General features: G+C 41.1%; 2 protein-coding genes across 3 annotated transcripts in view; one reads left to right on the top strand and one right to left on the bottom strand.

Moving 5' to 3' along the window:
* The window catches only part of BAZ1A (bromodomain adjacent to zinc finger domain 1A), a 131,528-nt gene extending 118,024 nt beyond the window's left edge, over positions 1 to 13,504 (bottom strand). For both annotated transcript variants that reach the window (XM_078334770.1, XM_078334768.1), the window contains exon 1: positions 13,444 to 13,504. The gene's annotated coding sequence lies outside the window, so the exon portion shown is untranslated. The remainder of the gene's footprint in view (positions 1 to 13,443) is intronic.
* SRP54 (signal recognition particle 54) overlaps positions 1 to 14,395 on the top strand; it is a 291,642-nt gene that overhangs the window by 152,018 nt on the left and 125,229 nt on the right. The window lies entirely within an intron of this gene.

Genomic DNA, 14,395 nt, shown 5'->3' on the forward strand with positions numbered 1-14,395 from the left:
AAGTCCACAGCCTAATCCCTGTAACCTGTGAATGTGTTATCCTATTACAAAGAAATCTGTGGATGTGATTAAGCTGAAGAACTTTAAGATAGAGAAGCCTGTATTACCCAGGTGGACCCAATCTAATCACATACATTCTTGAACGTGGAGAACATTTCCCGACTATGGTTAGAGAGAGATGGGATGGTTAAAGAAAAGTCAGAGAGATGTGACATTGTTCCTTCTGAATGAGAAAGGGGGCCACACATCAAGGATTGCGGTGGTCTCTAGAAACTTCAAGGAAACAGATTCTCCCATAGAGGCCTCTAAGACAACAATGCCATACCTACACCTTTATTTGAACCTGTGTTGGTGGTGAAACCTGTGTTGGATTTTTGACCCACCATTAAGTTTGCGGTAATTTGTTACAACAGCAATAGAAACTAATACATCTAGTTTGCAGTCTGAAAATATTCTTAAAATCCAGCTGATTTTCATTGCAATAATAAATACCACCTTTGGACATCAATGAATGATTTAGCTCTTTTAAGCTGAGGTTACAGAAAATTTCTAGTTTCCCAAAATGCTTCATCCAGCTGCTTCCCCTTCAAGCTGCAAAAATTCATCTAGTCCTTTTATAATACACTATTACCTTAACCATATACAACCACAGTGTATACATAAAATTTGCATGTATATAGTAAGGAGATGATTATAAATGGACAAAGAGTTTTTTTCCTGATTGAATTCTATATCCTCAGACCTGTTTAGGGATCATGCTCCATCAATCAGTTGTCCTCTAACTGATCTTTCCTTCCACCCTAAAATTTCTGCCCTTAGGCTATAAACTAATGTAGGCCTATTTCATTGTGTGTGGGGGGGAATTAAGTACAATCTTCAGCACTGTTTCTGTTCTCAACCAACATTTTTAAAAAGAAATCTGTGTTATTTCTCCTTAGTTTTCAGCTCACTGTAGCCTCTCTACTCCCTAGACTCCCCTGAAACTGCTTTTGATTCTGATCCCCTAATTGACAAATCCAAAGAACTCTTCTCCAGGAAAGTCCACCTTACTCACTCAATCTGCTCCTTGGCATCTTCTACCTTGGTCTCTATGATACACACTTTCTTGATTCTCCTCCTACCCCTCTGAACTGTCCTGAGTCTCCTTAGCATCACCTCTTCCCCCAACCTATTCCCTAAACCCTGGGATTTCCCAGCTTCCTCCCATCCATTCTCTTCTCTTGTCATTCCTCAAGGAGGCCTTCCCTAAATCAACATTTCCTCCTCACGACATATTAACTGCCTCCATTCACACTGGAATATGAGTGCCTCTGGGGTCTTCTTTCCTTGAGGACTCTGCCACAGTTCCTAGAAGATTTTTTAGATGTTGAGTGACTCCCCAAACTGACATTTTATGAAGATTAATCTGGGAGGGAATGGTGTGTAAGACTGACTGGACTGGGTAGTGCCTGGAGACAGGAAAACTTGTTGAGAAGGCATAGAATACAAATGATCCAACAGGAAGTGAAAGGAAGCCAGAAGAAAAGGGAAGAAAAAACAGGAGAAATATTTCAGAGGAAATATTTAGTGACACAATTTGATGATACACTAAGGAAGAGAGAGGAAAAGTCAGAGATGATTCAAAGGTTTCAGGCTTGGGAGACTAGAAAGATAATAACATCATGAACAGAAATGGGGTAACCAGGTATTAAATTAGGTTTGGGAGGGAGATGAAGCATTCAGTTTTAGATATGAACCATCAAATCAGACCTGCCTTACAGTCAGTTGGAAGACAAGGCTCTGAAATCAAAAGAGGAATCAGATCAGGCACAGTGGCTCATGCCTGTAATCCCAGCACTTTGGGAGACCAAGGTGAGTGGATCATCTGAGGTCAGGAGTTCAAGACCAGCCTGGCCAACATGGAGAAACCCCATCTCTACTAAAAATACAAAAATTAGTCGAGTGTGGTGGCACTCCCTGTAATCCCAGTTACTTAGGACGCTGAGGCAGGAGAATCCCTTGAACCTGGGAGGTCGAGTTTGCAGTGAGCCAAGATCATGCCACTGCACTCCAGTCTGGGCAACAAGGACAAAACTCCATCTCAAAAAACAAAATAAAACACAAAACGTTTTCAGCTATGACTAATAGCTTGTGCCATTTGAGATGCTGACTTTTGAAAAATAACAAATAATCTAATACTACTTTGCCTTTATCTGTTTCCAAGGAGTTGGAATTGTAAATGCACTTAGAGTTGTCATATGATGATTATCTCTTAGTCATAAGTCAGGATTTTTCACTCTATAACAATAGCAATTATACTCATTTAAGTCTGTAAGCAAGAATCTTGGCAATTTCTATGGCAACAAACTTTGTTAGCATGAGAAGTGGGCAGTCAAGTTTTAATTTAGAAAGTGCCATGAGAACACTGCATTTTTCCATTATTAATGTAAATACAATCAATCTTACTTAAAAAATGTTTTATTTACATTTTAGAACTTTCGTTTTTTTCTTTCTTTTTTTTTTGTGTGTGTGTGTTTCATTTTAGAACTTTCTAGCAGGAAACTTAGCAATGCGTTCCCCTCTGTACTCTACACATATACCTACATTTCTCCTTCAATCATAAAAAGCTACCTCATTCCACCATAGCGACCTTCCTAACTGTTGATGAAGTTAGAGAAAACAACAGAATGTAATGCCAAGTATTTGGATATAAGGGCTAAAGAATGAAATATTTAAAACTTAAATGCATCTTTATAACTGACTTTTAGCAAAACTTATTTTAGACCGAGTGTGGTGGCTAGTGACTCTAATCCCAGCACTTTGGGAGGCCAAGGTGGGTGGATCATTTGGGGTCAGGAGTTGGAGACCAGCCTGGCAAACATAGCAAAACCCCATCTCTATTAAAAATATAAAAATTAGCCGGGCTTGTTGACAGGTGCCTGTAGTCCCAGCTACTCTGGAGGCTGAGGCATGAGAATCGCTTGAACCCGGGAGGTGAAAGTTGCAGTGAGCCAACTTACAGTAGTGCAGTTGCTACCGTACTCCAACCTGGGCAAGAGAGCGAGACTCCATCGAAAATGAAACAAAACCACTTATTTTTTGTGATTTTATAAAAATCAAATATGTATTTTATCACAACAAATGAAGGTACCACAACTAGAAAACTGCTGAAAATATTTAAAGATATTGTGATTTATAGTGAAGCAAATTTATTCCTTATGTATAAAAATCAAACAAAAAAAAAATCACAGAGCTATTTTGCCAATCACTAAGTTTAAGAACAAGAAAGTCATAATGGCTCAGATTAAAAATCTGACAGGCCATGGTGGCTCATTCTTGTAATCCCAGCACCTTGGGATGCCAAAATGGGTGGATTGCTTGAGCCTGCGAGTGCAAGACCAGTCTAGGCAACATGCCTAAGCAATTCTCCTGCATCAGCCTCCTAAGTAGCTGGGATTAAAGGCATGTGCCACCACACCCAGATGATTTTTGTATTTTTAGTACAGACAAGGTTTCACTATGTTGGCCAGGCTGGTCTCCAAATCCTGACATCAGGTGATCTACCTGTCTCATCCTCCCAAAGTGCTGAGATTACAGGCATGAGCCACCGCATCTGGCCAACATTACATACATTCTTAGACTCTTGAAATAGAATTTTGAACATAATTTTATCTTTTCTTTATTTTTTATTTTTTTAAAGACAGGGTTTCACCATGTTGGTCAGGCTGGTCTTGAACTCCGGACCTCAGGTGATCCACCCGCCTTGGCCTCCAAAGTGCTTGGATTACAGGCGTGAGCCACCACGCCTGGCCCAATTTTATCTTTTCTTAATGATTTAGAGGTAGTATAATAAACTATGTGTTTTGTTTGTTTGTTTGAGACATGATCTTGCTCTGTTTCCCAGGTTGGAGTGCAAGGGTACAATCTCAGCTCTCTGCAACCTCCACCTCCCAGGCTCAAGAGATCCTCCCACCTCAGGCTCCCAAGTAGCTGGGTCTACAGGCGTGTGCCACCACACCCAGGCAATTTTGTATTTTTTTTTTTTTTTGTAGTGATGGGGTTTTGCCTTATTGCCCAGGCTGGTCGCAAACTCTTGGGCTCAATTGATCTGCCTGCTTTAGCTTCCCAAAGTGCTGGGATTACAGGCATGAGCCACCTGGCCTGGCCTTTAGCACTGTTATTACTGGGCTTTACTACACTTGATTTATGTGGGACCTTTTGTCCTGATATTAAATGACTCCAAATGTATGCTTTTATTGTTTTGTTTTTGTTTGAGACGGAGTTTTGGTCTTGTCACCCAGGCTGGAGTACCATGGCACGATCTCAGCTCACTGCAATCTCTGCCTTCCGGGTTCAAGGGATTTTCCTGCCTCAGCCCCCTGAGTAGATGGGATTATAGGCACCAGCCACCATACCCAGCTAATTTTTTGTATTTTTAGTAGAGACGGGGTTTCATCATGTTAGCCAGGCTGATCTTGAACTCCTGACCTCGTGATCCACTCGCCTTGGCCTCCCAAAGTGCTGGGATTACAGGCCTGAGCCACTGCACCTGGCCAGAAATACCATTCTTTTAAATCCAGGATGAGGTAATCTTGGCAATCAAGGAAAGACCTTCCAAAAGTGGCCAGCATGGTTAAATTGGTGGTCATATACATTTGTAGTCCCACCATCATTATCTAAGTTCCAGTCACCAAATATCCTTACAAACAGTATTATCTGTCTTTTTAGTTCTTTTGGCATTTGTAGTAATATCTGAGTTTAAATATATCTTCCTGATTATTAATTAGGTTCATTATCTTTTTATATTGGCCATTTAGATTCTTCTTTGGTGACAGCCTCTTTACATTTAAAACATTTTGGTATCAAGTGGTTGAAATTAACAGGATAAATTTTGTTAGGTGGCAAAGGGACAAAGAACAAATATTAAAACCAGCATAACTCTTATTTTGATGCGAGACTCCAGAATGACTCTTATTTTGATGCTTATCTTGGGCAAGGCAAGAGAAGTCCAAAGTTGCTCTATATAGAATGGGAAGTCATTGTTTCTAAAGATTGAGCTTGAGGCCAACAAATATACAAAAAATATTATTTTCTCATAGGCTTTATTTTCACAGTTTAATGTGTAAATTTTATGGAATCTAAAATTAGAGCAGAGAGGCTGGAGCCAGAGAGACCTGCTGCATCCACTCCCTATCATTCCCTCGTAAGCCTCTTAAAGGAGGCAATAGCTCAACAAGTGTCTCACATTGGTTAACTAATTTTTGCCAGGACCATTATTGAAGCAAATAAATTCAACAGCCATTTGGGGGAAAAAAAAAGCAAAGAAACTTCTCTAGTCTGCAAATTGTTTGTTTTCAATGAGAAAGTTAATTGTTACCTTTCAGAAAAAGTGCTAAAGACAGTGCCTAGTCCATAATGGGCACTTAGTATCCCCCCTTCCCCTCAAGCAGTGTGTTCCTGTTTATCCAGACCCTGAAAAGCTGAGCACAGTGGCTCATGCTGTAATCCCAGCACTTCGGGAGGCCAAGGCGTGAGGATCACTTGAGACCAGGAGTTTGAGACCAGCCTGGGCAACATATAGAGATCTCATCTCTATATTTTTATTGAAAAAAAAAAAAGAAAAAAGACCCTTCAAGAGTCTTTTTTAAGACCGAGTCTCTGTCGCCCAGGCTGGAGTGCAATGGCCTGATATGGGCTCACTGTAGGGTCCGTCTCCCAGGTTCAATTGATACTGTGCCTCCGCCTCCTAAGTAGCTGGGATTACAGGTGTGTGCCACCATGCCTGGCTAATGTTTTCTATTTTTAGTAGAGATGGAGTTTCGCTATGTTGGCCAGGCTGGTCTTAAACTGCTGGGCTCAAGTGATCCTCCGGCCTCGATTTCCCAAAGTGTTGGGATTACTGGTGTGAGCCACTGTGCCCAGCCAGGAGTCTTTCTAAACAGCAGCAAAATCAAAGTGGCCAATATTTTTATTCACTCTTCCTCCAAGGGAGACTGATCATGCCTTATCTCTACAACCTGAGAGACCTCTCTTGAACTTTTAGGTTTTGATATTCTTTTTTTTTTTTTTTTTTTGAAACGCAGTTTCGCTCATGTTACCCAGGCTGGAGTGCAATGGTGCGATCTTGGCTCACCGCAACCTCCGCCTCCTAGGTTCAGGCAATTCTCCTGCCTTAGCCTCCCAAGTAGCTGGGATTACAGGCGTGCGCCACCATGCCCAGCTAATTTTTCATATTTTTAGTAGAGACGGGGTTTCATCATGTTGACCAGGATGGTCTCGATCTCTTGACCTCGTGTTCCACCTGTCTCGGCCTCACAAAGTGCTGGGATTACAGGCGTGAGCCACTGCGCCCAGCCTGATGTTCTTTTTTTAAGAGACCAGGGTGTCACTATATTCCCAGTCTCAAACTCCTTGCTTATGGCAATCCTCCCACCTTGGCCTCCCAAAGTGCTGGGAAAACAGGTGTGAGCCACCGCATGTGGCCAATTTTATTTTTAAAAAGGCTGGCTGGCTGCCCAGTATAATAGCATCTAGGACCAAATCTCTGTAAGTTATCTTGAACTTAGCCACTCAAAGTTATGGCACCACCTACACATTTAACCTCTATTGCTATGCTGTTGTTTTGGTTCTCTCCCAGAGCACAAGTAGGCCACCTAATCTCAACCTAACTCAGTAAAACATCCACTGTGATGCTTGTACGCTACAGCAATAGCAGTACTCGAGGCTTCTTTTCAGTTCTCTAGGAAGGTCCCTGGTTCATATGGTGGCTCTATCCTACTCCCTTTAAAAGTAAAATTCTGGCCGAGCACAGTGGCTCAGGCCTGTAATCCCAGCACTTTGAGAGGCCGAGGCAGGCAGATCACAAGGTCAGGAGTTCAAGACCAGCCTGGAAAACATGGTAAAACCCTGTCTCTACTAAAAATACAAAACTTCGCTGGGCATGGTGTCGGGCACCTGTAATCCCAGCTACTCAGGAGGCTGAGGCAGGAGAATCGTTTGCACCCAGGAGATGTAGGTTGCAGTGAGCCGAGATTGCGCCACTGCACTCTGACCTGGGCAACAGGGCGAGACTTCATGTCAAAAAAAAAAAATTTTTTTTTAAAAGTAAAATTCTCTGGGACTTGCTATCTATGGAGTATTTATTCTCTGTCTGCCTTAGGCAACAAGAAGCATTCTCTTTGTCTAACAAAGTAGCAAGTTGGTTTTAGCCTGAATATTTCTTCTCTAGCTTTTGAATCAGGCTCACAAATTATCTATTAGGTAACACATTACTTTCTATGTATATCCTCAAGGACAGCCCTCAAAATTTTATTTAGCTGTAATTTTGTTCTTCATAGTAAGGTGGTCACAGCTAGGTAGGCCCCTGTAATCTTCTGGAGTCCACCCCCAACTCCATGCTTCCACACTGGGAAGTTTAGTTAAACGTTAAAATTCCCAAGAGGCAATCAACAAAGAAGGTTCTCTGCAACTGGTACTCTACTTATTTCTTGCGTTATCTGGGTACAGTTTAAAGTTTGAAGCAAAGTAGCAGATCTAATAAAAAGCCAATTTTCAACTGTAGCGTTTTGTGTTTTTGTTTCTCTTAATTTGACAAACACATTCCAAAGCTGTTGCAACCAGTCTGTGCAAGAACAACAGTGTGTTGTTCCTCAGTACCTCTCAACTTCAGATAAAACATATATTGCATTATGTAGAGCTAAAATTGACAAAATTAGTAGGACCCAGAAAAACTTAAGGGGTCCCAAAGTTCTACATAATTTTAATTTGCCAGCATAAAAACTACTATTGTCTCTAAATTATATTTTGTACAAGTCAAATATCATTATGTGGACCCTCATTTTACAAATACAAATCAAGAATACATAGTAGACTAAACAGATATTTTCTTCTATAGGAAACACTTGTACTCCCAGCCCTACAAACACCCATAACATTCATGGCTTCTTTCTTGATACTCTTATTCCCCTACATATCTCCTATAACACACTGTACCAATTTGTTTATGTGTCAATAATCCTGGGATGGAGATGGGCAAGGATAGTATCTTCCTCCTCTAAAACAATATCTGACACATTGTAGTTTTTTATTTTCATCTTCTAAATAAATGAGTGAATGCTTTGAAGCATCTGGATTGTTTTTTGGGTCCTTTTTTTTTTTTAAGACTAGCTCTGTTACCTAGGCTGGAGTGCACTGGCATAATCCCAACTCACTGCACTTCACCTCCCGGATTCAAACAATTCTCATGCCTCAGCCTCCTGAGTAGTTGGGACTACACACACTCACCACCACACTAGGCTAATTTTTTTATTTTTAGTAGAGATGGGGTTTCACCAGTTTGGCCACACGGGTCTCGAACTCCTGGCCTCATATGATTCCTCCAACCTATGCCTTTCAAAGTGCTGATTATAGGCATGAGCCACTGCACCCGACTGGTGCTGACAATTCTTATGTATAATTATGTAGCCACCTCTAGCACAGTGTCCGACACACAGCAGGCCTCCAAAAATGTTTTTTTAAGGAATGAATTATTCTAGGTTCATCTTAAACTCATTCAAGCATAAAGTTTCACACATTTCTAAAATAGGTCTATTTTAAAATTTAGAAGTTTTTTTCATGGTTATTTTAAACTCCTTTGTATTTCTCTGTGGCTTGTGCCATTATTATTATTTAAATTTTTTATTTCATTTGAAATATGTAAGAGACTATTAACTAAGAACTGATTCATAGATCAAGTGGGTAGATCACAGAATTTAATTACCTATAAACTGTCTGTCAGGGGTGTTATGAACTTTAATACCCATAAAGGCTTCTACCAAGCTGGGATGAAAGACATTCATGAGTAATGAGTCAGAACCAACAGTGCAGCCACAACTTGCAAATTTAAAAATACATCTAAAATACAATATCAGGCCAGATGCAGTTGCTCATGCCTGTAATCCCAGAACTTTAGGAGGCAGAGGCAGTCAGATCAGGAGTTTGAGGTCAGGAGTTTGAGACCAGCCTGCCAACATGGTGAAACTCCATCTCTACCAAAAATATAAAAATTAGCTGGGCATGGTGGTGCTCACCTGTAATCCCAGCTATTTGGGAGGGTGAGGCAGGAGAATTGCTTGAACCTGGGAGGTGGAGGTTGCAGTGAGCTGAGACTGCGCCACTGCACTCCAGCCTGGGCGACAGTGAGACTTTGCCTCAAAAAATAAAAATTAAAATTAAATAAAATACCATTTCAGTTTTATGAGAGGACACATTAATATGGCATATCATAGCTAATAGCAAAATTAGAAATAATTTAGATTTTTACTAATGCTTCGTATAGTTAATTGTTTCCAACTAAAATATATCAAGTTTATTGATAAAACTTAATATTCAACTACATCTTAGAAAGACTTTTGTCTTGTTTTGGCAGTTGTTAATCACTTAGCACCTAAATTATCTCTAGAGCATGACTAGATTTCATGATAATACCACATTTTCCCTTAATTGCTACTATCCAATCCATAAAAATCTTGTTTTTTCTTTTAACTCTCTTAAATTTTGAGTTTCCTAATTTTCCTATCATTACTACTATCACCAATCCAATTCAAACCAATCAGCTCATGCTTGAAATAGTACCGCTTAATCTGCCTATATTTTCTTTCTTCTCTCGAGCAGCTCTCCACACTACAGTGTTGTTTTAAAAATAAAATCTAGGCCGGGCACAGTGGCTCATGCCTGTAATCCCAGCACTTTGGGAGGCCAAGGTGGGTGGATCACGAGGTCCAGAGATCGAGACCATCCTGGCCAACACGGTGAAACCCCGTCTCTACTAAAAATACAAAAAAATTATCTGGGTGTGGTGGCGCGCCCCTGTAGTCCCAGCTACTTGGGAGGCTGAAGCAAGAGAATTGCTTGAACCCGGGAGGCGGAGGTTGCAGTGAGCTGAGATCACGCCACTGCACTCCAGCCTGGCGCCTGGTGACAGAGTGAGACTCTGTCTCAAATAAATAAATAAATAATAAAATAAAATCTAATCATGTCACTGAATATAAGTCTGTAAATTCTTCCCCATTGTTGTTAAAGCTAAAACTCTTTAGGCTGGGAGTGGTGGCTGACACCTGTAATCTTAGCACTTTGAGAGGCTGAAGCAGGTCTATCACTTGAGGTCAGGAGTTTGAGACCAGCCTGGCCAACATGGTGAAACTTCATCTCTTCTAAAAATACAAAATTAGGACCAGGCATCGTGGCTCTTGCCTGTAATCCCAGTGCTTTGGGAGGCTGAGGCAGGCGGATCACAAGGTCAGGAGTTTCAGACCAGCCTGGCAAACAGGTGAAACCCTCTCTCTACTAAAAATACAAAAAATTAGCTGGGCGTGGTGGCGGGTGCCTGTAATCCCAGCTACTCAGGAGGCTTAGGCAGGAGAATCACTTGAACCTGGGAGGCAGAAGTTGCAGTGAGCCGAGACTTCACCACTGCATTCCAACCTGGGCAACAGTGAGAGACTCCATCTCAAAAAATAAATAAAATAAAATAAAATACAAAATAAAAACACAAATTAGCTGGGTGTAGTGGTGCATGCCTGTAATCCCAGCTACGTGGGAGACTGAGGCAGGAGAATCACCTGAACCCAGGAGGCAGAGGTTGCAGTGAGCCCAGATCGTGCCACTGCACTCCAGCTTGCCCGAGAGAGTGAGACCCTGTCTGAAAAACAAAAACAAACAAAAAACAACAATAGAAAAACTCTTTAGCACAGCCTTCAAAACCTTAGCCATTCTGTCTGTCATCTACTCATTAGCTTCCTGTTATAATACATTCTTTTGGCTTCCTTCTCTAGCCACGCTCTCCACTTCTCCCCCTTCTCCCTGGCTTTTTTTTTTTTCCTTTTTTTTTTTTTTGAGACAGGTTCTTACTCTGTTGCCCAAGCTGAAGTGCAGTGGTGAGATCCTGGCTCACTGTAACCTCTGCCTCCCAGGCTCAAGTAATTCTCCAGCCTCAGCCTCCCAAGTAGCTGGGACTACAGGCATGTGCCACCACATCTGGCTAGGTTTTGTTGTTGTTGTTGTTCTGTTTTGGTAGAGATGGGGAATCTCACTATGTTGGCTGGGGTGGTCTTGAATTCCTGGCCTGAAGCGATCCTTCAGCCTCGGTCCACCTAAACTCTGGGATTTCAGGAATGAGCCATCAAGCTCGGCCAATGATAACATTTTTACTAGAATACATCAATGCCACTTTGAACTGCTACTATAAAATCACAATGGAAATAGCAGATAGCAATTATTGAATGCTTACTATGTGCTAGGCACTGTGTCAAGAGCAATACATACAATACCTCTTTTAATCTTCTGAGTAAGTATTGCTAAGCCCATTTTACTAAGAAGAAAATGAAGGCTCAGAGAAGATGTCATGCTCAAAGTCATACAACTATTTTTTTTTTTTTCGAGACAGAGTTTCGCTCTTGTTACCCAGGCTGGAGTGCAATGGCGCGATCTGGGCTCACCACAACCTCCACCTCCTGGGTTCAGGCAATTCTGCTGCCTCAGCCTCCCGAGTAGCTGGGATTACAGGCACATGCCACCATGCCCAGCTAATTTTTTGTATTTTTAGTAGAGACGGGGTTTCATCATGTTGACCAGGATGGTCTCGATCTCTTGACCTCGTGATCCACCAGCCTTGGCCTCCCAAAGTGCTGGGATTATAGGCTTGAGCCACCGTGCCCGGCCGTCATACAACTATTAAGTGATAGAGACAGTATAGCCAATATTCAACCCAGGTCTATCTGACTCACTTCTGATTTCTCTCTCTGTCCTTTCTTAACCACAAGTATCTGTACGCTAGGACTCACTAGGACATCATAAGTTATTTGAGCTAATGCACCGTTAGAGAAGGAACATGGGCTTTGGTGTTAGACCAGCTTTGAATTTGAGACCCAGCTCTGGCACAGACCAGCCATTTGATCTTAGACAAGTTACATCACCCTCTCTCTCCACTCCCACCCTAAATCTTAGGTTCTATATCTATAAATTGGAAATAATATCAGCCATCTTACAAGGTTGCCATAAAAATTAGGTATAATGTATATAAAGTGCTTGGCACATCAATGGTATTCAATAAATCACTTTTTTTTTTTTGAGACGGAGTTTAGCTCTTGTTACCCAGGTTGGAGTGCAATGGTGTGATCTCGGCTCACCACAACCTCCGCCTCCTGGGTTCAAGCAATTCTCCTGCCTCAGCCTCCCAAGTAGCCGGGATTACAGGCACGCGCCACCATGCCCAGCTAATTTTTTGTATTTTGAGTAGAGACGGGGTTTCACCATGTTGACCAGGATGGTCTCGATCTCTTAACCTCATGATCCACCCGCCTCCCAAAGTGCTGGGATTACAGGCTTGAGCCACCACGCCCGGCCCTAATAAATCACTTTTTATCATTGAATTATACAATGACTTTATTTGTTCAGTAATTGATATATTTGGCAACATTATGTTTTAGATTTTGAAGGATAGTCTATTCTGTGATTCAGAAACATTGTCACCAGAGATATATTTGTCAGAGTATGTGTCCTTTTTTTTGTTTAGAGAAAAAGTATTTATTTCTCTTAAAGTGGTAAGTCTATAAAACATGCCTAATAAACCCATGATTAGTAACTGAATAATTATACAGCATAAACAAATGCATGAAGAATCCACAAGTAATCAGAAAAATATACTTTATATGAATCAGAAAGAATAAGTAGAGTTCATCAAATTACTTGAGTTTTATCTCTGATTCATTAAGTTCTGAAACATAGGTACAATTTAATGTTTACAATTTAACCAAATAATGAAAATGGAACATCCGTTGTCTGCACCCTTAAATGTAAAGTTACTGATCAAAAAGTTTTGGTCACCATTTATATAAGCAAAATAAATGAGCAAATATGTTTACTAAATGATGCACAATATATGTTCATATTCATGTGGAATTTTTTTTTAAATGTATTTAATTGAAAAGAGTAGGCCAGGTGCAGTGGCTCACGGCTGTAATCTTAGCACTCTGGGATGCCATCATGGGTGGATCACTTGAGGCCAGGAGTTTGAGACCAGCCTGGCCAACATGGTTAAACCCTGTCTCTACTAAAAATACAAAATTAATAATTCCAGCTACTTGGGAGGCTGAGGCAGGATAATCGCTTGAACCCTGAAGGGAGAGGTTGCGGTGAGCTGAGATCACACCATTGTACTCCAACCTGGGCAACAAAAGTGAAATTCCAACTCAAAAAAAAGAAGAAGGGAGAAGGAGAACAAGGAGAAGAAGAAGGAGAAGAAGGAGAAGAAGAATGGAGGATTAATGGGAAAAACAACTTCATCTGTTTCACAATTTTTCTAAAGAAATCTGGAGTAATTTATACACAGTTGATTCCAAACAGTATTCAAATAAGATAGTCAGGTCCTAAATGCCAAATACAGTTAAAGACAACAAAAGCTGTAAATAGCTAAAAAATACAAATTACCTTTTTTGGGGGGCTGTTGGAAAGTTATAGGCTGAATTTCATATTGCTGTGACTATGTTCTATTTACTGGCTTTTTCCTTTCAGCAGTTAAAAACCAGTAACCTACAGGAAAACAGTAGTATAATCTCAACATTCTATTAAACTTGGTCACGGCCAGGCTTACGCCTATAATCCTATCACTTTGGGAGGCTGAGGCAGGCAGATCACCTGAGTTCAGGGGTTCGAGACCAGCCTGGCTAACATGGCAAAACCCTGTCTCTACTAAAAATACAAAAATCAGTTGGGTGTGGTGATACATGCGTGTAATCCCAGCTACTCGGGAGGCTGAGGCAGGAGAATGGCTTGAACCCAGGTGCAAGAGGTTGCAGTGAGCGGAGATTGCACCATTGCACTAGTGGCTGAGCCACAAGTGGTAAGGTCAGTTATTGTAATTCATAGTGAAGTAAAGGTGTATGTGTGTTTTGTAAATTTTTCTTCTTTTGCATACAGACTGGGGGGTGGGGGGGTCTCACTGTGTTGCCCAAGCTGATCCCAAACTCTTGGGCTCAAGCAATCCTCATGCCTTGGTCTCCCAAAGCGCTGGGATTAGAGGCATGAGTCACCATGCCTGGCCAGGTATGGCATGCTTTTAATCCCTTTTGTTAGAGAAGATGAAATTACTGAACAATTAAATAAATTATTAGAGAAAAACATATTCTTTTTTTATTCATTATATGAATTCTAATAAATGGGCTACAATCGGGTATTGAGTTCAAAATCTGAAAATGTAAGATAGAGTACCTGGGGGAGGGTACATGTCCATAATTTCTGTCTGTTTCAGATATATGCAGGGATGCCAGGGACAGGGAAAAAAAAAGCATATATTCAAATAGGTCCTGGGGGGACAAATGAGTACATAAACCTCTCCTCAAAGAACAGAAGCCCCCTTCCTTTTTTTTTTTTTGGTTTTTAT

Source organism: Callithrix jacchus, chromosome 8 (assembly GCF_049354715.1).
Source record: "Callithrix jacchus isolate 240 chromosome 8, calJac240_pri, whole genome shotgun sequence".
Taxonomy (NCBI): Eukaryota; Metazoa; Chordata; class Mammalia; order Primates; family Cebidae; genus Callithrix; species Callithrix jacchus.